A 22848-nucleotide genomic window follows, 5' to 3' on the forward strand; every position below is an offset into this window, starting at 1 on the left:
AGCGTCAACTGATTTTGCAGTGACCGCTATTTCCCCCCACCCAGCCCCCCCCAGAAAAGATTTCACTTTTCATATGTCACAAAGGTCACTCTTTTAATTCCCTCCTTATTCTCTCTATTCCATTACCTTCCCTTATTAATTCTTGTCTATACTATCTATATTTTCCTCTAAGTACAGATACATTCACGTATGCACATTGTCTCTATTCACTCTTAAACCTCTTTACCCGCATTCATATCAATCATGATCATTTTTACTCTCATTACCCGTCTTCATCCCTCAGTCTATTTTTGTAATTGTTCTGCAAATTTTCGTGCTTCTTCTGGATCCGAGAATAGTCTGTTTTGTTGTCCTGGAATAAATATTTTCAATACCGCTGGATGCTTTAGTATAAATTTATACCCTTTCTTCCATAAAATCGCCTTTGCTGTATTGAACTCTTTTCTCTTCTTTAGGAGTTCAAAACTTATATCTGGATAAATGAAGATTTTTTGCCCTTTGTACTCCAGTGGTTTGTTGCCCTCTCTTACTTTTTCCATTGTCTTCTCCAGTACCTTTTCTCTTGTAGTATATCTTAGGAATTTTACTACAATAGATCTTGGTTTTTGTTGTGGTTGTGGTTTAGAGGCCAATACTCTATGTGCCCTTTCTATTTCCATTTCTTGCTGTAGTTCTGGACATCCTAGGGTCTTAGGGATCCACTCTTTTATAAACTCCCTCATATTCTTGCCTTCTTCATCTTCCTTAAGGCCCACTATCTTTATGTTATTTCTTCTGTTATGGTTTTCCATTGTATCTATTTTTTGTGCTAGTAGTTCTTGTGTCTCTTTAGTTTTTTTATTAGATTTCTCCAATTTCTTTTTTAAGTCTTCTACCTCCATTTCTGCTGCTACTGCCCGCTCTTCCATCTTGTCCATTTTCTTTCCCATTTCTGTTAAGGTCATCTCTATTTTATTCATTTTCTCTTCTGTGTTGTTTATTCTTTTTCTTAAATCATTAAATTCCTGTGTTTGCCATTCTTTAAATGACTCCATGTATCCTTTAATAAGAGCAAGTATATCCTTTACCTTGCCTTTCTTTTCTTCTTCTATTTCACCGTACTCTTCCTCTTCTTCTTCCTCTGGGTTGGCCATCTGTTGTTTCTTTATTGCCCTTCCCTCCTCTTCTTTCTTGTTTCTATTGTCTTCTGTGGTCTCTTCTTGCTGCAGGTGTTCTGCAGCTGTCGTTGCCGGCTGTGGAGATCGACTCCCCAGCTGGTCCCCCCTCCCGTCGGTGTGTTTTTTTTCATGCGCATCGCGCATGCGCAAGGAGTCGCACATGCGCGGTTGCGCACTTTTACTCGGCTCAGCGAGCCATTTTTGTAGTCCATTATTTACCGACCTGAGGGAGCGGGTTTCTCTCTCCACAGCGGGCCTCTTCGAACAGGTAAGGCCTTCACCTTCTTCCTCCGTTGTCTTCTCTTCCTCTCTTCTTACCGTTGCTTTCGATTTTTCTTTTTTTGTCGCCATCTTCTTTCCACCTTGATACTCACTTTTCTTTAACTTTTATTTCTGTGCCTTTGTATTTTCTCTTGTTTTTCCCGACTTTTCTGGAGAGGGCTGGAGTTCACCGTCCGGCCACTACTCCATCACGTAACTCTCCCCCCTGACCCACCTTTACATTACAGTTGTGCTCCACAACTTGGGTAAGTCTAGGTGGTTCCCTGACCAGGTTTTACATTCCCGTCATGCTCCCCAACGTGGGTAAATCGAGGCGGAACCCTGACCAGACTACATTCCAGTCGTGCATCCCAACGTGGGTAAGTTTACAGGCGGTACCCTGACCAGCCATTACATTCCTGTCGTGGTCCTCAACGTGGGCAAGTCCATGCAGTCCCCTGACCAGCCTTTACATTACTGTCATTCTTTCCAAAGTGGGTAAGTTTGCAGGTGGTCCACTGCCCAGACTTTACATTCCCGTCATGTTCCCCAACGTGGGCAAGTCCAGGTAGTACCATGTCCAGACTTTTCATCCCCTTCGTGCTCCCCAACTTGGGCAAGTCCAGGCGGTCCCCTGACCAGCCTTTATATTTCAGTCATGCTCCCCAACATGGGTAAGTCTAGTCATTCCCCTGACCATCCTTTACATTCCCGTCATGCACCCCAACATGGGTAAGTCCAGGTGGAACCCTGACCAGCCTTTACATACTGTCGTGCTCCCCAACGTGGGCAAGTCCATGCAGTACCATGTCCAGACTTTTCATTCCCCTCGTGCTCCCCAACTTGGGAAAGTCCAGGCGGTCCCCTGACCAGCCTTTATATTTCCATCATGCTCCCCAACATGGGTAACTCCAGGCGGTCCCCTGACCAGCCTTCACATTTCCGTCGTGCTCCCCAACATGGGTAAGTCCAGGCGGACCCCTGACCAGCCTTTACATTTCCGACGTGCTCCCCAACTTGGGCCAGTCCAGGCTGTCCCCTGACCAGCCTTTACATTTCCGTCGTGTTCCCCAACATGGGTAAGTCTAGGCATTCCCCTGACCATCCTTTACATACCCGTCATGCACCCCAACATGGGGAAGTCCAGGTGGACCCATGACCAGCCTTTACATTCCCATCGTGCACCCCAACATAGTTAAGTTGAGGCAGAGTCCTGGCCAGACTTTACATTTCCGTCGTACTCCCCAATGTGGGCATGTCCCAACGGTCCCCTGACCCGCCTTTATGTTACCGTCGTGCTCCACAACTTGGGTAAGTCCAGGCGGTCCCCTGACTGCCTTTACATTCCTGTCATGCTACACAAGGTGGGTCAGTCCAGGCGGTCCCCTGACCAGCCTTTATATTCCTGTCGTGCTCCCCAATGTGGGCAAATCCAGGCAGTCCCCTGACCAGCCTTTACATTCCCGTCGTGCTCCCCAACATGGGTAAGTCCAGGCGGACCCCTGACCAGACTTTACATTCCCGTCATGCACCCCAACGTGGGTAAGTCCAGGCGGTCACCTGACCAGGTTTTACATTCCCGTTGTGCTCCACAACTTGGGTAAGTCCAGGTGGCTCCCTGACCAGGTTTTACATTCCCGTCGTGCTCCCCAACGTGGGTAAATTGAGGCGGTACCCTGACCAGACTACATTCCAGTCGTGCACCCCAACGTGGATAAGTTTACAGGCGGTCCCCTGACCAGCCATTACATTCCCGTCGAGGTCCTCAACATGGGTAAGTCCAGGCGGTCCCCCGACCAGCCTTCACATTCCCGTCATGCACCCCAACGTGGGTAAATCCAGTCGGACCCCTGACCAGCCTTTACATTTCCGTCATGCTCCCCAACATGGGTAAATCCAGGCGGCCCCCTGACCGGCCTTTACATTCCCATCATGCACCCCAACATAGTTAAGTTGAGGCAGATTCCTGGCCAGACTTTACATTCCCGTCGTACTCCCCAATGTGGGCAAGTCCCAACGGTTCCCTGACCCGCCTTTATGTTACCGTCGTGCTCCACAACTTGGGTAAGTCAGGGAGTCCCCTGACCAGGATTTACATTCCCGCTGTGCTCCCCAGTGTGGGTAAGTCCAGGTGGTCCCCTGACCAGCCTGTACATTTCCGTCGTGCTCCCCAACATGGGTAAGTCCAGGCGGTCCCCTGACCATCCTTTACATTCCCGTCATGCACCCCAACATGGGTAAGTCCAGGTGGACCCCTGACCATCCTTTACATTTCCGTCATGCTCCCCAACATGGGTAAATCCAGGCGGTCCCCTGACCAGCCTTTACATTCCCATCGTGCACCCCAACATAGTTAAGTTGAGGCAGATTCCTGGCCAGACTTTACATTCCCGTCGTACTCCCCAATGTGGGCAAGTCCCAAAGGTCCCCTGACCTGCCTTTATGTTACTGTCGTGCTCTACAACTTGGGTAAGTCCAGGTGGCTCCCTGACCAGGTTTTACATTCCCGTCGTGCTCCCCAACGTGGGTAAATTGAGGCGGTACCCTGACCAGACTACATTCCAGTCGTGCACCCCAACGTGGATAAGTTTACAGGCGGTCCCCTGACCAGCCATTACATTCCCGTCGAGGTCCTCAACATGGGTAAGTCCAGGCGGTCCCCCGACCAGCCTTCACATTCCCGTCATGCACCCCAACGTGGGTAAATCCAGTCGGACCCCTGACCAGCCTTTACATTTCCGTCATGCTCCCCAACATGGGTAAATCCAGGCGGCCCCCTGACCGGCCTTTACATTCCCATCATGCACCCCAACATAGTTAAGTTGAGGCAGATTCCTGGCCAGACTTTACATTCCCGTCGTACTCCCCAATGTGGGCAAGTCCCAACGGTTCCCTGACCCGCCTTTATGTTACCGTCGTGCTCCACAACTTGGGTAAGTCAGGGAGTCCCCTGACCAGGATTTACATTCCCGCTGTGCTCCCCAGTGTGGGTAAGTCCAGGTGGTCCCCTGACCAGCCTGTACATTTCCGTCGTGCTCCCCAACATGGGTAAGTCCAGGTGGGCCCCTGACTAGCCTTTACGTTTCCGTCATGTTCCCCAACATGAGTAAATCCAGGCGGTCCCCTGACCAGACTTTACATTTCTGTCTTGCTCCCCAACATGGGTAAGTCCAGGCGGACCCCTGACAAGCCTTTACATTCCCGTCGTGCTCCCCAACATGGGTAAATCCAGGCGGTCCCCTGACCATCCTTTACATTCCCGTCATGCACCCCAACATGGGTAAGTCCAGGTGGACCCCTGACCATCCTTTACATTTCCGTCATGCTCCCCAACATGGGTAAATCCAGGCGGTCCCCTGACCAGCCTTTACATTCCCATCGTGCACCCCAACATAGTTAAGTTGAGGCAGATTCCTGGCCAGACTTTACATTCCCGTCGTACTCCCCAATGTGGGCAAGTCCCAAAGGTCCCCTGACCTGCCTTTATGTTACTGTCGTGCTCTACAACTTGGGTAAGTCCAGGTGGTCACCTGACCATCCTTTACATTCCCATCATGTACCCCAACATGGGTAAGTCAGGGAGTCCCCTGACCAGGATTTACATTCCATCTGTGCTCCCCAGTGTGGTTAAGTCCAGGCGGTCCCCTGACTGCCTTTACATTCCTGTCATGCTACACAAGGTGGGTCAGTCCAGGCGGTCCCCTGACCAGCCTTTATATTCCTGTCGTGCTCCCCAATGTGGGCAAATCCAGGCGGTCACCTGACCAGGTTTTACATTCCCGTTGTGCTCCACAACTTGGGTAAGTCCAGGTGACCCCTGACCAGACTTTACATTCCCGTCGTGCTCCCCAACGTGGGTAAATTGAGGCGGTACCCTGACCAGACTACATTCCAGTCGTGCACCCCAACGTGGATAAGTTTACAGGCAGTCCCCCGACCAGCCTTCACATTCCCGTCATGCACCCCAACGTGGGTAAATCCAGTCGGACCCCTGACCAGCCTTTACATTTCCGTCATGCTCCCCAACATGGGTAAATCCAGGCGGCCCCCTGACTGGCCTTTACATTCCCATCATGCACCCCAACATAGTTAAGTTGAGGCAGATTCCTGGCCAGACTTTACATTCCCGTCGTACTCCCCAATGTGGGCAAGTCCCAACGGTCCCCTGACCATCCTTTACATTCCCATCATGCACCCCAACATGGGTAAGTCAGGGAGTCCCCTGACCAGGATTTACATTCCCGCTGTGCTGCCCAGTGTGGGTAAGTCCAGGCGGTCCCCTGACCAGCCTGTACATTTCCGTCGTGCTCCCCAACATGGGTAAGTCCAGGTGGACCCCTGACTAGCCTTTACGTTTCCGTCATGTTCCCCAACATGGGTAAATCCAGGCAGTCCCCTGACCAGACTTTACATTTCTGTCTTGCTCCCCAACATGGGTAAGTCCAGGCGGACCCCTGACAAGCCTTTACATTCCCGTCGTGCTCCCCAACATGGGTAAATCCAGGCGGTCCCCTGACCATTCTTTACATTCCCGTCATGCACCCCAACATGGGTAAGTCCAGGTGGACCCCTGACCATCCTTTACATTTCCGTCATGCTCCCCAACATGGGTAAATCCAGGCGGTCCCCTGACCAGCCTTTACATTCCCATCGTGCACCCTAACATAGTTAAGTTGAGGCAGATTCCTGGCCAGACTTTACATTCCCGTCGTACTCCCCAACATGGGTAAGTCAGTGAGTCCCCTGACCAGCCTTTATATTCCCGATGTGCTCCCCAACGTGGGTCAGTCCAGACGGTCCCCTGACAGCCTTTACATTCCCGTCATGCTCCACAACGTGGGTAAGTCCAGGCGGTCCCCTGACCAGCCTTTATATTCCTGTCATGCTACACAATGTGGGCAAGTCCAGCCAGTCCCCTGACCAGCCTTTACATTCCCTTCATGCTCCCCAACATGGGTAAATCCATGCGGTCCCCTGACCAGCCTTTACATTCTCATCGTGCACCCCAACATAGTTAAGTTGAGGCGGATTCCTGACCAGACTTTACATTTCCGTCGTACTCCCCAATGTGGGTAACTCACAACAGTCCCCTGACCCACCTTTACGTTACAGTTGTGCTCCACAACTTGGGTAAGTCCAGGTGGTTCCCTGACCAGGTTTTACATTCCCGTCGTGCTCCCCAACGTGGGTAAATCGAGGCAGAACCCTGACCAGACTACATTCCAGTCGTACATCCCAACGTGGGTAAGTTTACAGGCGGTCCCATGACCAGCCATTACATTCCCGTCGTGGTCCTCAACATGGGTAAGTCCAGGCGGTCCCCTGACCAGGATTTACATTCCCGACATGCACCCCAACGTGGGTAAGTCCAGGTGGACCCTTGATCAGCCTTTACATTCGTGTCGTGGTCCTCAACGTGGGCAAGTCCATGCAGTCCCCTGACCAGCCTTTACATTACCGCCATTCTTTCCAAAGTTGGGAAGTTTGCAGGTGGTCCACTGCCCAGCCTTTACATTCCCGTCATGTTCCCCAACGTGGGCAAGTCCAGGCAGTACCATGTCCAGACTTTTCATTCCCCTCGTGCTCCCCAACTTGGGCAAGTCCAGGCGGTCCCCTGACCAGCCTTTATATTTCAGTCATGCTCCCCAACATGGGTAAGTCTAGGCATTCCCCTGACCATCCTTTACATTCCCGTCATGCACCCCAACATGGTTAAGTCCAGGTGGGACCATGACCAGCCTTTACATACCGTCGTGCTCCCTAACGTGGGCAAGTCCAGGCAGTACCATGTCCAGACTTTTGATTCCCCTCGTGCTCCCCAACTTGGGCAAGTCCAGGCGGTCCCCTGACCAGCCTTTATATTTCCGTCATGCTGCCCAACATGGGTAAGTCCAGGCAGTACCATGTCCAGACTTTTCATTCCCCTCGTGCTCCCCAACATGGGTAAATCCAGGTGGACCCCTGACCAGTCTTTACATTTCCGTCGTGCTCCCCAATATGGGCAAGTCCAGGCAGTCCCCTGACCAGCCTTTACATTCCCGTCATGCTCCCCAACATGGGTAAGTCCAGGTGGACCCCTGACCAGACTTTGCATTCCCGTCATGCACCCCAACATGGGTAAGTCCAGGTGGTCCCCTGACCAGCTTTTATATTCCCGTTGTGCTCCCCAACATCGGCAAGTCCAGGTGGTAGCTTGACCAGACTAAATTCCCGTCGTGCTCCTCAAAATGGGCAAGTCCAGACGGTATGCTCCCCAACATGGGTAAGTCTAGTCATTCCCCTGACCATCCTTTACATTCCCGTCATGCACCCGAACATGGGTAAGTCCAGGTGGACCCCTGACCAGCCTTTATATTTCCGTCGTGCTCCCCAATGTGGGCAAGTCCAGGCAGTCTCCTGACCAGCCTTTACATTCCCGTCATGCTCCCCAACATGGGTAAGTCCAGGTGGACCCCTGACCAGACTTTACATTCCCGTCATGCACCCCAACATGGGTAAGTCCAGGAGGTCCCCTGACTAGCTTTTACATTCCCGTTGTGCTCCCCAACATCGGCAAGTCCAGGTGGTAGCTTGACCAGACTAAATTCCCGTCGGCTCCTCAAAGTGGGCAAGTCCAGACGGTATGCTCCCCAACGTGGGTAAGTCAAGGCGATCCCCAGATCAGCCTTGACATTCTCGTCGTACTGCCCAACATGGGTAAGTCCAGGCGGTCCCCTGACCAGCCTTTACATTCGTGTCGTGGTCCCCAACGTGGGCAAGTCCATGCAGTCCCCTGACCAGCCTTTACATTATCGTCATTCTTTCCAAAGTGGGTAAGTTTGCAGGTGGTCCACTGCCCAGCCTTTACATTCCTGTCATGTTCCCCAACGTGGGCAAGTCCAGGCAGTACCATGTACAGACTTTTCATTCCCCTCGTGCTCCCCAACATGGGTTAAGTCCAGGCAGTCCCCTATCCAGCCTTTACATACCGTCGTGCTCTCCAACGTGGGTAAGTCCAGACGGTCCCCTGACCAGCCTTTACATTCCCATCGTGCCCCCCAACATAGTTAAGTTGAGGCGGATTCCTGACCAGACTTTACATTCCCGTCGTACTCCCCAATGTGGGTAAGTCCCAACAGTCCCCTGACCCGCCTTTATGTTACCGTCGTGCTCTACAACTTGGGTAAGTCCAGGTGGTCCCCGACCATCCTTTTCATTCCCGTCATGCACCCCAACATGGGTAAGTCAGGGAGTCCCCTGACCAGGATTTACATTCCCGCTGTGCTGCCCAGTGTGGGTAAGTCCAGGCGGTCCCCTGACCAGCCTGTACATTTCCGTCGTGCTCCCCAACATGGGTAAGTCCAGGTGGACCCCTGACTAGCCTTTACGTTTCCGTCATGTTCCCCAACATGGGTAAATCCAGGCGGTCCCCTGACCAGACTTTACATTTCTGTCTTGCTCCCCAACATGGGTAAGTCCAGGCGGACCCCTGACAAGCCTTTACATTCCCGTCGTGCTCCCCAACATGGGTAAATCCAGGCGGTCCCCTGACCATCCTTTACATTCCCGTCATGCACCCCAACATGGGTAAGTCCAGGTGGACCCCTGACCATCCTTTACATTTCCGTCATGCTCCCCAACATGGGTAAATCCAGGCGGTCCCCTGACCAGCCTTTACATTCCCATCGTGCACCCTAACATAGTTAAGTTGAGGCAGATTCCTGGCCAGACTTTACATTCCCGTCGTACTCCCCAACATGGGTAAGTCAGTGAGTCCCCTGACCAGCCTTTATATTCCCGATGTGCTCCCCAACGTGGGTCAGTCCAGACGGTCCCCTGACAGCCTTTACATTCCCGTCATGCTCCACAACGTGGGTAAGTCCAGGCGGTCCCCTGACCAGCCTTTATATTCCTGTCATGCTACACAATGTGGGCAAGTCCAGCCAGTCCCCTGACCAGCCTTTACATTCCCTTCATGCTCCCCAACATGGGTAAATCCATGCGGTCCCCTGACCAGCCTTTACATTCTCATCGTGCACCCCAACATAGTTAAGTTGAGGCGGATTCCTGACCAGACTTTACATTTCCGTCGTACTCCCCAATGTGGGTAACTCACAACAGTCCCCTGACCCACCTTTACGTTACAGTTGTGCTCCACAACTTGGGTAAGTCCAGGTGGTTCCCTGACCAGGTTTTACATTCCCGTCGTGCTCCCCAACGTGGGTAAATCGAGGCAGAACCCTGACCAGACTACATTCCAGTCGTACATCCCAACGTGGGTAAGTTTACAGGCGGTCCCATGACCAGCCATTACATTCCCGTCGTGGTCCTCAACATGGGTAAGTCCAGGCGGTCCCCTGACCAGGATTTACATTCCCGACATGCACCCCAACGTGGGTAAGTCCAGGTGGACCCCTGATCAGCCTTTACATTCGTGTCGTGGTCCTCAACGTGGGCAAGTCCATGCAGTCCCCTGACCAGCCTTTACATTACCGCCATTCTTTCCAAAGTTGGGAAGTTTGCAGGTGGTCCACTGCCCAGCCTTTACATTCCCGTCATGTTCCCCAACGTGGGCAAGTCCAGGCAGTACCATGTCCAGACTTTTCATTCCCCTCGTGCTCCCCAACTTGGGCAAGTCCAGGCGGTCCCCTGACCAGCCTTTATATTTCAGTCATGCTCCCCAACATGGGTAAGTCTAGGCATTCCCCTGACCATCCTTTACATTCCCGTCATGCACCCCAACATGGTTAAGTCCAGGTGGGACCATGACCAGCCTTTACATACTGTCGTGCTCCCTAACGTGGGCAAGTCCAGGCAGTACCATGTCCAGACTTTTGATTCCCCTCGTGCTCCCCAACTTGGGCAAGTCCAGGCGGTCCCCTGACCAGCCTTTATATTTACGTCATGCTGCCCAACATGGGTAAGTCCAGGCAGTACCATGTCCAGACTTTTCATTCCCCTCGTGCTCCCCAACATGGGTAAGTCCAGGTGGACCCCTGACCAGTCTTTACATTTCCGTCGTGCTCCCCAATATGGGCAAGTCCAGGTGGACCCCTGACCAGACTTTACATTCCCGTCATGCACCCCAACATGGGTAAGTCCAGGTGGTCCCCTGACCAGCTTTTATATTCCCGTCGTGCTCCTCAAAATGGGCAAGTCCAGACGGTATGCTCCCCAACATGGGTAAGTCTAGTCATTCCCCTGACCATCCTTTACATTCCCGTCATGCACCCCAACATGGGTAAGTCCAGGTGGACCCCTGACCAGCCTTTATATTTCCGTCATGCTCCCCAATGTGGGCATGTCCAGGCAGTCTCCTGACCAGCCTTTACATTCCCGTCATGCTCCCCAACATGGGTAAGTCCAGGTGGACCCCTGACCAGACTTTACATTCCCGTCATGCACCCCAACATGGGTAAGTCCAGGAGGTCCCCTGACTAGCTTTTACATTCCCGTTGTGCTCCCCAACATCGGCAAGTCCAGGTGGTAGCTTGACCAGACTAAATTCCCGTCGGCTCCTCAAAGTGGGCAAGTCCAGACGGTATGCTCCCCAACGTGGGTAAGTCAAGGCGATCCCCAGATCAGCCTTGACATTCTCGTCGTACTGCCCAACATGGGTAAGTCCAGGCGGTCCCCTGACCAGCCTTTACATTCGTGTCGTGGTCCCCAACGTGGGCAAGTCCATGCAGTCCCCTGACCAGCCTTTACATTATCGTCATTCTTTCCAAAGTGGGTAAGTTTGCAGGTGGTCCACTGCCCAGCCTTTACATTCCTGTCATGTTCCCCAACGTGGGCAAGTCCAGGCAGTACCATGTCCAGACTTTTCATTCCCCTCGTGCTCCCCAACTTGGGCAAGTCCAGGCGGTCCCCTGACCAGCCTTTATATTTCAGTCATGCTCCCCAACATGGGTAAGTCTAGGCATTCCCCTGACCATCCTTTACATTCCCGTCATGCACCCCAACATGGTTAAGTCCAGGTGGGACCATGACCAGCCTTTACATACCGTCGTGCTCCCTAACGTGGGCAAGTCCAGGCAGTACCATGTCCAGACTTTTGATTCCCCTCATGCTCCCCAACTTGGGCAAGTCCAGGCGGTCCCCTGACCAGCCTTTATATTTACGTCATGCTGCCCAACATGGGTAAGTCCAGGCAGTACCATGTCCAGACTTTTCATTCCCCTCGTGCTCCCCAACATGGGTAAGTCCAGGTGGACCCCTGACCAGTCTTTACATTTCCGTCGTGCTCCCCAATATGGGCAAGTCCAGGTGGACCCCTGACCAGACTTTACATTCCCGTCATGCACCCCAACATGGGTAAGTCCAGGTGGTCCCCTGACCAGCTTTTATATTCCCGTCGTGCTCCTCAAAATGGGCAAGTCCAGACGGTATGCTCCCCAACATGGGTAAGTCTAGTCATTCCCCTGACCATCCTTTACATTCCCGTCATGCACCCCAACATGGGTAAGTCCAGGTGGACCCCTGACCAGCCTTTATATTTCCGTCATGCTCCCCAATGTGGGCATGTCCAGGCAGTCTCCTGACCAGCCTTTACATTCCCGTCATGCTCCCCAACATGGGTAAGTCCAGGTGGACCCCTGACCAGACTTTACATTCCCGTCATGCACCCCAACATGGGTAAGTCCAGGAGGTCCCCTGACTAGCTTTTACATTCCCGTTGTGCTCCCCAACATCGGCAAGTCCAGGTGGTAGCTTGACCAGACTAAATTCCCGTCGGCTCCTCAAAGTGGGCAAGTCCAGACGGTATGCTCCCCAACGTGGGTAAGTCAAGGCGATCCCCAGATCAGCCTTGACATTCTCGTCGTACTGCCCAACATGGGTAAGTCCAGGCGGTCCCCTGACCAGCCTTTACATTCGTGTCGTGGTCCCCAACGTGGGCAAGTCCATGCAGTCCCCTGACCAGCCTTTACATTATCGTCATTCTTTCCAAAGTGGGTAAGTTTGCAGGTGGTCCACTGCCCAGCCTTTACATTCCTGTCATGTTCCCCAACGTGGGCAAGTCCAGGCAGTACCATGTCCAGACTTTTCATTCCCCTCGTGCTCCCCAACTTGGGCAAGTCCAGGCGGTCCCCTGACCAGCCTTTATATTTCAGTCATGCTCCCCAACATGGGTAAGTCTAGGCATTCCCCTGACCATCCTTTACATTCCCGTCATGCACCCCAACATGGTTAAGTCCAGGTGGGACCATGACCAGCCTTTACATACCGTCGTGCTCCCTAACGTGGGCAAGTCCAGGCAGTACCATGTCCAGACTTTTGATTCCCCTCATGCTCCCCAACTTGGGCAAGTCCAGGCGGTCCCCTGACCAGCCTTTATATTTCCGTCATGCTGCCCAACATGGGTAAGTCCAGGCAGTACCATGTCCAGACTTTTCATTCCCCTCGTGCTCCCCAACATGGGTAAGTCCAGGTGGACCCCTGACCAGTCTTTACATTTCCGTCATGCTCCCCAATATGGGCAAGTCCAGGTGGACCCTTGACCAGACTTTACATTCCCGTCATGCACCCCAACATGGGTAAGTCCAGGTGGTCCCCTGACCAGCTTTTATATTCCCGTCGTGCTCCTCAAAATGGGCAAGTCCAGACGGTATGCTCCCCAACATGGGTAAGTCTAGTCATTCCCCTGACCATCCTTTACATTCCCGTCATGCACCCCAACATGGGTAAGTCCAGGTGGACCCCTGACCAGCCTTTATATTTCCGTCATGCTCCCCAATGTGGGCAAGTCCAGGCAGTCTCCTGACCAGCCTTTACATTCCCGTCATGCTCCCCAACATGGGTAAGTCCAGGTGGACCCCTGACCAGACTTTACATTCCCGTCATGCACCCCAACATGGGTAAGTCCAGGAGGTCCCCTGACTAGCTTTTACATTCCCATTGTGCTCCCCAACATCGGCAAGTCCAGGTGGTAGCTTGACCAGACTAAATTCCCGTCGGCTCCTCAAAGTGGGCAAGTCCAGACGGTATGCTCCCCAACGTGGGTAAGTCAAGGCGATCCCCAGATCAGCCTTGACATTCTCGTCGTACTGCCCAACATGGGTAAGTCCAGGCGGTCCCCTGACCAGCCTTTACATTCGTGTCGTGGTCCCCAACGTGGGCAAGTCCATGCAGTCCCCTGACCAGCCTTTACATTATCGTCATTCTTTCCAAAGTGGGTAAGTTTGCAGGTGGTCCACTGCCCAGCCTTTACATTCCTGTCATGTTCCCCAACGTGGGCAAGTCCAGGCAGTACCATGTCCAGACTTTTCATTCCCCTCGTGCTCCCCAACATGGGTTAAGTCCAGGCAGTCCCCTATCCAGCCTTTACATACCGTCGTGCTCTCCAACGTGGGTAAGTCCAGACGGTCCCCTGACCAGCCTTTACATTCCCATCGTGCCCCCCAACATAGTTAAGTTGAGGCGGATTCCTGACCAGACTTTACATTCCCGTCGTACTCCCCAATGTGGGTAAGTCCCAACAGTCCCCTGACCCGCCTTTATGTTACCGTCGTGCTCTACAACTTGGGTAAGTCCAGGTGGTCCCCGACCATCCTTTTCATTCCCGTCATGCACCCCAACATGGCTAAGTCAGAGAGTCCCCTGACCAGGATTTACATTCCCGTTGTGCTCCCCAGCGTGGGTAAGTTCAGGCAGTCACCTGACCAGCCTTTACATTTCCGTCGTGCTCCCCAACATGCGCAAGTCCAGGCGGACCCCTGACAAGCCTTTACATTCCCGTCGTGCTCCCAAACTTGGTTAGACCCCTGACCAGGCTTTACATTCCCGTCGTGCTCCCAAACGTGGGTAAGTCCAGGCAGTCCCCTGACCAGCCTTTACATTCCCTTCATGCTCCCCAACATGGGTAAGTCCATGCGATCCCCTGACCAGCCTTTATATTCCCGTTGTGCTCCCCAACATGGATAAGTCCAGGCAGACCCCTGACCAGACTTTACATTCCTGTCATGCTCCCCCAACAAGGTGGTTCCCTGATCAACCTTTACTTTCCCGTTGTGCTCACCATCGTGGACAAGCCTGTGACATATTCCTTGACTTCATCCAGGTCTGTAAAACATACCTTTGCTACTGCTGTTAACAATATTTTCAGGGTGGCTGGTACCTCAACACACATTCATATTTCTTCGGATTGAGCATTCTCTTTGGCAGTTCAAATGCCTTCCTGACCTTCAGGATTGTCAAACTAATATCTGGGTAGTAAAAGATTTTGTTCCCCTCTATTCTAGAGGGGATCCCATTTGCCCTGATCACTGCCACTCCTAATATTTTCTCCCTGTCCTAGTACCACAACAGCCTGACCAGAACAGAGCGCGGGCTTTGTCCAGGACCAGTTTTGGGGAAGAGGAACCTCTGTCTTCTCTCCATCTCTATTTTTTTTACCCAGTATCTCCTTACTCAACACCTCAGGGATCCAGGTTTGAAAAAAGTGAACTGGGTTCTGACCTTTCACCCCCTCCCTTAGTCTCACTATTTTAATATTGTTCCTCCTGCTATAATTCTCTTGGGCCTCCAGCTTCTTCCAGTAGCTGTCCCTTTCATTTATTAACTTTTCCATTTCATTGGACATAATGTGGATATCATCTTCATTCTTATTTAATTCTTTCTTCTGCCTCGTTCACCCTGCCCATTAGCCTAGATAGGGTGCTCTGGACCCTGTCCAGTTTTTCTCCCATGTCCTGGGCACTTTTATCCACAGCTAGGAAGAATCTGCCCTACCTTGTTAATTACATCCTGCAGGGAGGGCTCTGAGCCTCCCCGCTTACTTTTCCTTATAGTCCTTTTCCCCTGGGGTCAGCTTCACCGGGTCTCCCCTGGCCGTTGGCCTCTTCCTCCTCTGTACTGCTGGACCCCCCTTCACTGCTGCTGGTGCTCCCTGCCTTCTCTGATCCAGCGCTTGACTCATAGACTGCTCTGCTTCCTCTGAAGTCGCTTGCTGTTGGGACTTCCCCTTGAGACTTGCAGTCTCACTCCTGGCCCGCTGCCAGGGCAGAGGTCAGTTTCACTCTGTGCTGGCAGCAAGGCTGGTTTCTTGCAGTTTCCTCTTTTGTTGGGCAGGTCTGTTCCCCATGGAGGCTGCTGCTGCCCCGCACCCGACTTTGCGTTCCTGCTTTGGGAGGGGGGACGCAGCTCTTTCCTTCTCTCCAGTTGCTTCCAGAGAGATTTCCCTCCATACCTGCTTGACACTGATGCTGGATTCATCCAGGACCTGCTCTCCCCATCTGGCGAGTGCCTCCTATGGAGCTGTGGTTCCCATTTTGGGCCCTGGGGTGGCCCCGCCATTTTCCTCACCACGAGGTGTTCCAGGCTTGCCCTCTCACCTCGGTGGTGATTCTTTCGCACTCTTGCTTGCAGAGTCGCTTTTTTTTGTCACGTTGCATTAAAAAAATTATCACATCTTTTTTGGCGTTTTGGACTGGTCAGTTGAGGTTTTGACCTTGTTTATAATCAAAAATCTTGGGAGCTCTCAGAATCCACCTCTTCTTACTCTCCCTCCATCACGTGACCTCCCAAGATCACTCATCTTGTCTGTCTTATTGCACAGGACCAGATCCAAGATAACATGTTCCCATGTCGATTCAGTAACATGCTGTTCAAGAAAGCTGTCACATATGCATTCTATGACATCCTCCTCAAGGTGGTCTTGACCAACCCAATTTACCTAGTCTATGGGGTAAAGGCACTTTTACCCATGTGTCCATTAAAGTTCCCCATAACTGCTGTTCCAACCTACATGCACCACTATAATGCTATTATTGGGCAGCCAATAGACAACTCCCACTGGTAGTTTTTCCCTTTACTATTCTTAATCTCTACCCAGATGGATTCAACATTTTGCTCCCTTGATCTTGCATCATCTTTCATTATTACCCTGATCTCATCCTTGCCCAAGAGTGCTAACCTACCTCCTTTACCTTCCTGCCTGTCCATTCTGTATTACCGGATATTCTTGGATATTTAATTCACAATCCTCTCCACCCTGCAACCATATTTCTGTAATAGGCACTAAATCATATCTGTTTGTACTGATTTGTGCCACAATTTAGCTGACCTTGTTCTGAAAAGAGGCATTCAGATAAAGCGCCCTTACACATGCTTTTAAAAACTGATCTTTGCCTCTTTTGCACTTGACTCTTTATACACTCTACCCTTACTCTCTCTTAACTTTTGCTTTTACTTGATTCATTCCTCTCCAATCTGTTGAACTCACCTCCCTACTATTCAGTTTAAAGCCCTGTCCGCAGTCCTAGCTGTGATTAGCTATGATCCAGGTCCCATCATTGATTCAGATGGAGCCTGTCCCCTTTGAACACAAGCAGGAGTAAGGCTTACAACCTGTCGATCCTACTCTGCCATTCATTGAGATCAAGGTTGATATGATGATAGACTCACCTCCACCTACTTACATTTTCCCTATATCCCTTAATACTCTTACTGTGTAAAAAATCTATCCATCCTTGTCTTAAATCTATTTACTGAGGTTGTCTCCACTGCATCATTTGGGCAGCAAATTCCACAGATTCACCACCCTCTGGAAAAAGCAGTTCCTCCTCATCTTAGTCCAAAATCAACTACTCTGAATCTTGAGGCCATGTCCCCTAGTTCTGGTCTCTCCTTCCAATGAAAGGAACTTACCAACCTTTATCTTATTGATGCCTTTCATAATTTTATGTTTCTGTAAGGTCCCCTTCCATTATTCTAAATTCCAGCGAGTACAGTCTCAGACAATTCAGTCTCTCCTCATCGGCCAACCCCCTTCATCCTCGGAATCAACTTGGGGAACCTCCTCTGCACCACCTCCAAAGCCAGTACATCCTTCAAGTAAGGAGACCAGGACAGCATGCAGTTCTCCATATATAGTCTAACCAGTACCTTGTTCAGTTGCAGCAGAACCTCCCTGCTTTTAAAACTCAGTCCTTCCAGCAATAAAGGTTGACATTCCATTTGCCTTTTTGATAGGCAGCTGCATCTGCAAACCAACCTTTTGCAATTCTTGCACAAGCACTCCCAAGTCCTTCTGTTCAGCAGCATGCTGCAATCGCTTGCCATTTAAATAATATTCTGATTTTACCTTCCAAAGTAGATAACCTAACATTTTCCAACATTGTACTCCATCTACTTGACCCTTCCCCACTCACTTCACCTATCCCTTTCTCTCTGCAAACTCTCTGTATCCTCCTCACAATTTGCTTTTCCACGCAATTTAGTGTCAACAGCAAACTGCACTCTGTTTCCTCTTCAAGATTGTGAATGGATATCATGAACAGTTGTGGGCCCAGTACCGACCCAAGGCACCTTGCTCACAACTGATTGCCAATCTGAAAAACACCCTATACCCCAACTCTCTGATTTCTCTTGGTTAACCCATCCTCTATCCATGCTAACTCATCACCACTAACTCCATGCATTCTCATCTTTGTGATGGAATATTTGGGAGATAAATTGGTAAAATGAGAGGAGGTTACATACAGACACACATTTTAAAACATCTTATTTGAAATACTGAAGAATTCATATTCAGTGACTTTACACAGAAACCATGGGGAATGCTACACACATTTCACAAGTAGGTGCTAATTGAATGATGTCATGAAATGAATGGACTGGAGTCAGGTTGTCTGTGTTGGACATTTCTGACCTCTCTGCAAAGTGCTCACTCATTGAGAGGTTTGTTTACCTAAAACAACAGATGGGAGCAGAAGGCTAACTCCTATTTGCTGGAGAAGGTGGGGGGGGGGGGGGGGGCTTTGCAAGTGAGAGAGAGGACATGTGGCTGGGAGTTGGAATCTCAGATGGAGAGAGAGAGACATACAGCTGAAACAGTGTCAGCCAGAGGAAGCTTGTTGGAACTGAATTAGAGGCTCCAGAGTGGCAGATGGCTGGAAGTACTATCTGATGTTTCTCTTGGAATAAGTGGAACAGAAAGGAACTCTGTGATAGCCTGAAAGAGAGGTGATCATCTGGAGAACCCTGATAGGGCAAGGTTCATCAGCAAGACATTGAGGTGACTAAAGGTGGTAGCTCAATTGTGGAAATCCTGGAGAGAAATCTCTCTCTGCAAACCTACAAGAACCTTCCTGAGCGGTAAACTTTTATACCCCTCAATTTGTATGATAAACTCAAACAGTGATCCCTCTTTCAAAGAAGATCCCTAACCACAAGGTCACTAATTTTATTTGTCTTATTGCACAGGACCAGATCCTAGAAAGCATATTCCCATGTAGATCCAGTAACATGCTGCTAAAGAAAGCTATCATGTATGCATTTTATGACGTCTTCCTCAAGGTTGTCTCGACCAACCTGATTCACCCCTTATATGCATATTAAAGTCCCCCATAATAGCTGCTGTTACATCTTTACATACCTCTGATATTGCCTGTGCCACTGTAATGTTATTATTGGGTGGCCGATAGACAACTTCCACCAGTGATTATTTTCCATTTATTGTTCCCAATCTCAATCCAAATGGACTCAACATTTTGCGCATTAGATCTTACATCAGCTCCTTCCTTCCTCAACACTGGTGCCAATTTCCCATGAATTGGAACCCACATTTCCTCCATCAATCCTTTAGCCATGCATTTAACTCTAATCTTCCGTGGCATGTGGCTCAGATAGTAATTCAGAGATTACCACCTTTTAGTTTTGCTCTTTGATTTGGCCCCTAGCTCCTCAAATCCCTTTAACCGAACCACTTTCCTCATTCTACCTACACCATTGATAGCCTCAAGGACCACCACAACTGGATCTTTCCCTCCCACTACAAATTTCTCTGCAGGTCAGATCGATGTCCTGAACTTGGGCACCAAGCAGGCAACACAGCCTTCAGGATGCTCTATCCCTGCAACAGAGCACTTTGTTTATTCCCCTAACTATACTATTCCAATTACCACTACATTTCTCTTCTTCCCCCTCTTCAATGGCTTACAGAATCACAGTGCCATGGTCAGGTTGCTCATCCTTTCTACAACCCCTACTCTTATCCAGACAAGGAGTAATAATCTCAGACTTGCAAGACAATATCAAGGACTGAAGCTCATCCAGCACTCCTGGATCCCACTACCTGCCTCACTTGCAGTCACACCTCTTTATCTCTGACTACAGACCAAATTTGAGGCACCTATTCTAATGGGTGTGACAGTTTCCAGATCTCTCTCCTCCTCCCTGATGTGCTGCAGTGTTTGAAGCTTCGATTCAGGTCATCAATGCTGAGCCAGAATTCTTCCAGCACCCAACACTTGTTGCAGACGTAGTCATCAGGAACCACATCGGAGTGCACCTGCTCCCACATCGTGCATCTACATCACCTAATCCTCATGCCTTCTTTAATTACCTCTAATTTGGTGAGTTCTATATAACCACTACAAAAGCCTTACCTGCTCATCACTGAAGGTTTGAGCCAAAGCCTCCCAGTCCCACACTGAGCTGCTCCAAAATGGCCCTTCTGCTTAAGCCTCCCCTCTTTTTATTGGCTACAGCTAATTAGCTAATGGAGAGATTTAAATGAGCACCTGGCTCTACCTCTTGCTTTTTAAAGCCTGCACACCTCCAACAGCTCTCTCTCGCAGTCCCTGCCTGACAGGAATCGTGGGCCACATTTCAAACAAAGATCAGGGTGGAATGACTTAAGAAAAGAGTGGGATTAGGCATTAAATCTATTTGAATACAAAATGTTGACAATATATATTGATGATTTAGATTATGGACTGAATAGTTTTGTGGCTAAGTTTGCAGATGACACCCAAGATAGGTGGTGGAATAGGATGTGTTGAATAAACTGAAAGGTTGCAGAGACCTGGACAGCCTGGCAGAGAAATGATAGATGAGATCCGATGTGGAAAAATGTTCAGTTGACCATTGTGGAAAAGAAAATAAACAGGCAGATTATTATTTGGATGTGGGGAAAATTCAAAATTTGGAAGTGAGTAAAGAGTTGTTGATGAGGCTCTGTGGAGCACTGATCAGACTTCATCTGGAGCAAATGTGTGCAGTTTTGGTGCTGGATGAAGAGATTTCCCAGGATGATTCCTGAAATGCAAGGGCTAACATAGGAGGAATGTTTAGCAGCTCTTGGACTGTATTCATTGGAGAACAGAAGAATGAGAGGGGGATCATGTTGAATGCTGAAAGGATTGGACAGAATCCCTTCATGGATGAATCCAGGACAAGAGGGCATGGTTTTAGAATTAGAAGGGACCCATTTAAAAAATGAGGAGATATTTCTTTAGCCAAAAGGTCGTGGATTTGTGGAATCCGTTGCCACTTTCAGTTGTGAAGGCCCAATCACTGGGGGAGTTTAAAGGGGGGATTGACAGACTTGATGGGCCAAATAGCCTGCTTCTGTTCCATGATTTTATAAGCAAAGGTCTGATCTTGGAAGCTAAGCATGCTCAGGACCAGTCAGTACTTAGAGAGGAGAGACTGCCTGGAACACAAGGTGCTGTAGGTTTCTGTGAGAAACCTGGACAAAGTGGCGACTCTCTGTCTGCCTTACGGTAGACAAAGCTAAAGAATTTCATGCATGTTACATTTAAAATGTAGTATTGCGTGACAATAATGGAACCTTTACCCTTTTATAATAAAAAATTAGGAAGTATATTGCAAATTTAGAACTCTAGAAACAGGATCAGTCCTCCAGGAGCCCAGAATGTTTTGGGGGAATACTTAACAAAATATTACTGGCAGACATGATTATTTTAAAAAATCATAAAATATTTCACATATTTCAAAGAGAAATATAATGTTAGGACACAAGTTAAAAAGTAGGTCCTTCAAGATGATAATCTCTGGTTTCCTCCCAGTGCCACATACCAGTGAGAAGAGAGGTAGGAGGATAAAGGATGTGGCTGAGAAGTTGGTGCAGAATAGAGAGTTTGAGATTTATAAACAATTGGGATAAATTCTGGGGCAGAGTCGACTTGTACCAGAGAAGGATTACATTTGAACCTGAAGGGTCCTATATTTACATTTTAGGTATACAGCATGTTAACAGGCCCTTCCAGCCCATAAACTCCCCAAATACACCAATTTGTTTTTGAAGGGTGGATGGGTGGGAGGAAACCCACACAGACACAGAGAACATCAAACTCCTTATAGAAAGTGCCAGATTTGAACCCAGATTGTTGGTGCTGTAATAGCATTGTGCTAACCATCACACTAATGTGCCACCTGGTAAGAAGAATCATCTGATTCACCCTGAAGGCTTTAAACTAGTCTGGTAGGGGGTTAGGATCCAAGATGGAGAGAGAGGGACTGAAAGGGAGACAAAGGAAGTGGAATGAAACAGTTGACAAAAGATGGTGTGGGATGAGCTAAGACAAACTTCGTTGTGCTTATTTTAAAGCAAGAAGCCTGATGGGGAGGACGTGTGAGATTTGTGCGTGGGTGATAATGGGACTATGGAATGGTGTCTATTGCTTGAATGGAGGACCAGGCTGGCAGCTCAATGTTCCAGCAAGCCTGGAACATTGGGTTACAATATTAGTCAAATATCCAATAGTCTTTAGAGAGGATATTGTGTGTATCAGCAAGGGTGTTGCTGAGTGTGTCAGTGTGCAAGTGTGTGTATTGTTGAGTGGGTCAGTGTGCAAGTGTGTAGTCAGTAAGTATTCAAGAGTGCATTTGTGATGCTTGTGGATGGTGGGTGATGATCCATGGACTGAGCCCTGGGATAGCTTGTCTTGGTCATCCACAGATGAGCACAGGCAGGAAAATAAATCACTTCAAGATCCGGAATTAGTCAGTTCACAAATCTGACTCAAACTTCACCATTGACCTTCATTGAAGAAGTTTTTTTTATTATTTAGCAGTTAAAAATCCCGCAAACATCAAAAACTTTTGCTTAATCCGAGATTGTAAAATGGTTCCAGTGAGATCAGCTCCATTAACTTCCACGTTAAATCCAATGAAAGACACTGAACTGTACCCAAATGCTTTATAAATAACTAGCATTTTTGTAAATTTTTTAATTTCTAGATTATGAATAAATTCAATGAAACGTGCCATAAATAAATCTGCTGCCTGATACAAAACCAAAAGGAGGAATGAACCTGGTCACAAATGCTGAACTCACTGTTGACCCAGAGGCCTGCGGCAGGCTTCAGACTGTGACAGGTTGAGGAGTGCAGAGAGCAGTGTGTGAAACCCCTCCTGCAGCAGGCCACATCAATGTCCCAAATTTCTGGTCCCTTTTTAAATGGGTGCACAATGACCCCTTGTGATTTAAACACCAATGAGGTATAGCCTCAACACGACATAAACATTTTTAATCATCAAAAACTTCACTATTTACAATGGAGAGTTGCAGGGAAAGCAGACAAATCTACGGTGACCAACACACACCAGTCACTGAGCAGTGTGACCAACACCTACTTGTCAACACCAGGCACTGTGATTGACCAACACCCATCAGTCAACATAGGGGCGGTGTGACTGCCCAACA

The 22848-nt window shown here is 49.5% G+C and overlaps 1 protein-coding gene across 3 annotated transcripts in view; it reads left to right on the plus strand.

The window, feature by feature from the left end:
• LOC138746297 (lysoplasmalogenase TMEM86A-like) overlaps positions 1-22848 on the plus strand; it is a 150082-nt gene that overhangs the window by 78714 nt on the left and 48520 nt on the right. The gene's annotated exons all lie outside the window — the stretch shown is intronic.

The sequence above is a fragment of the Narcine bancroftii genome, chromosome 11 (genome assembly GCF_036971445.1).
Source record: "Narcine bancroftii isolate sNarBan1 chromosome 11, sNarBan1.hap1, whole genome shotgun sequence".
In the NCBI taxonomy this organism is placed as follows: Eukaryota; Metazoa; Chordata; class Chondrichthyes; order Torpediniformes; family Narcinidae; genus Narcine; species Narcine bancroftii.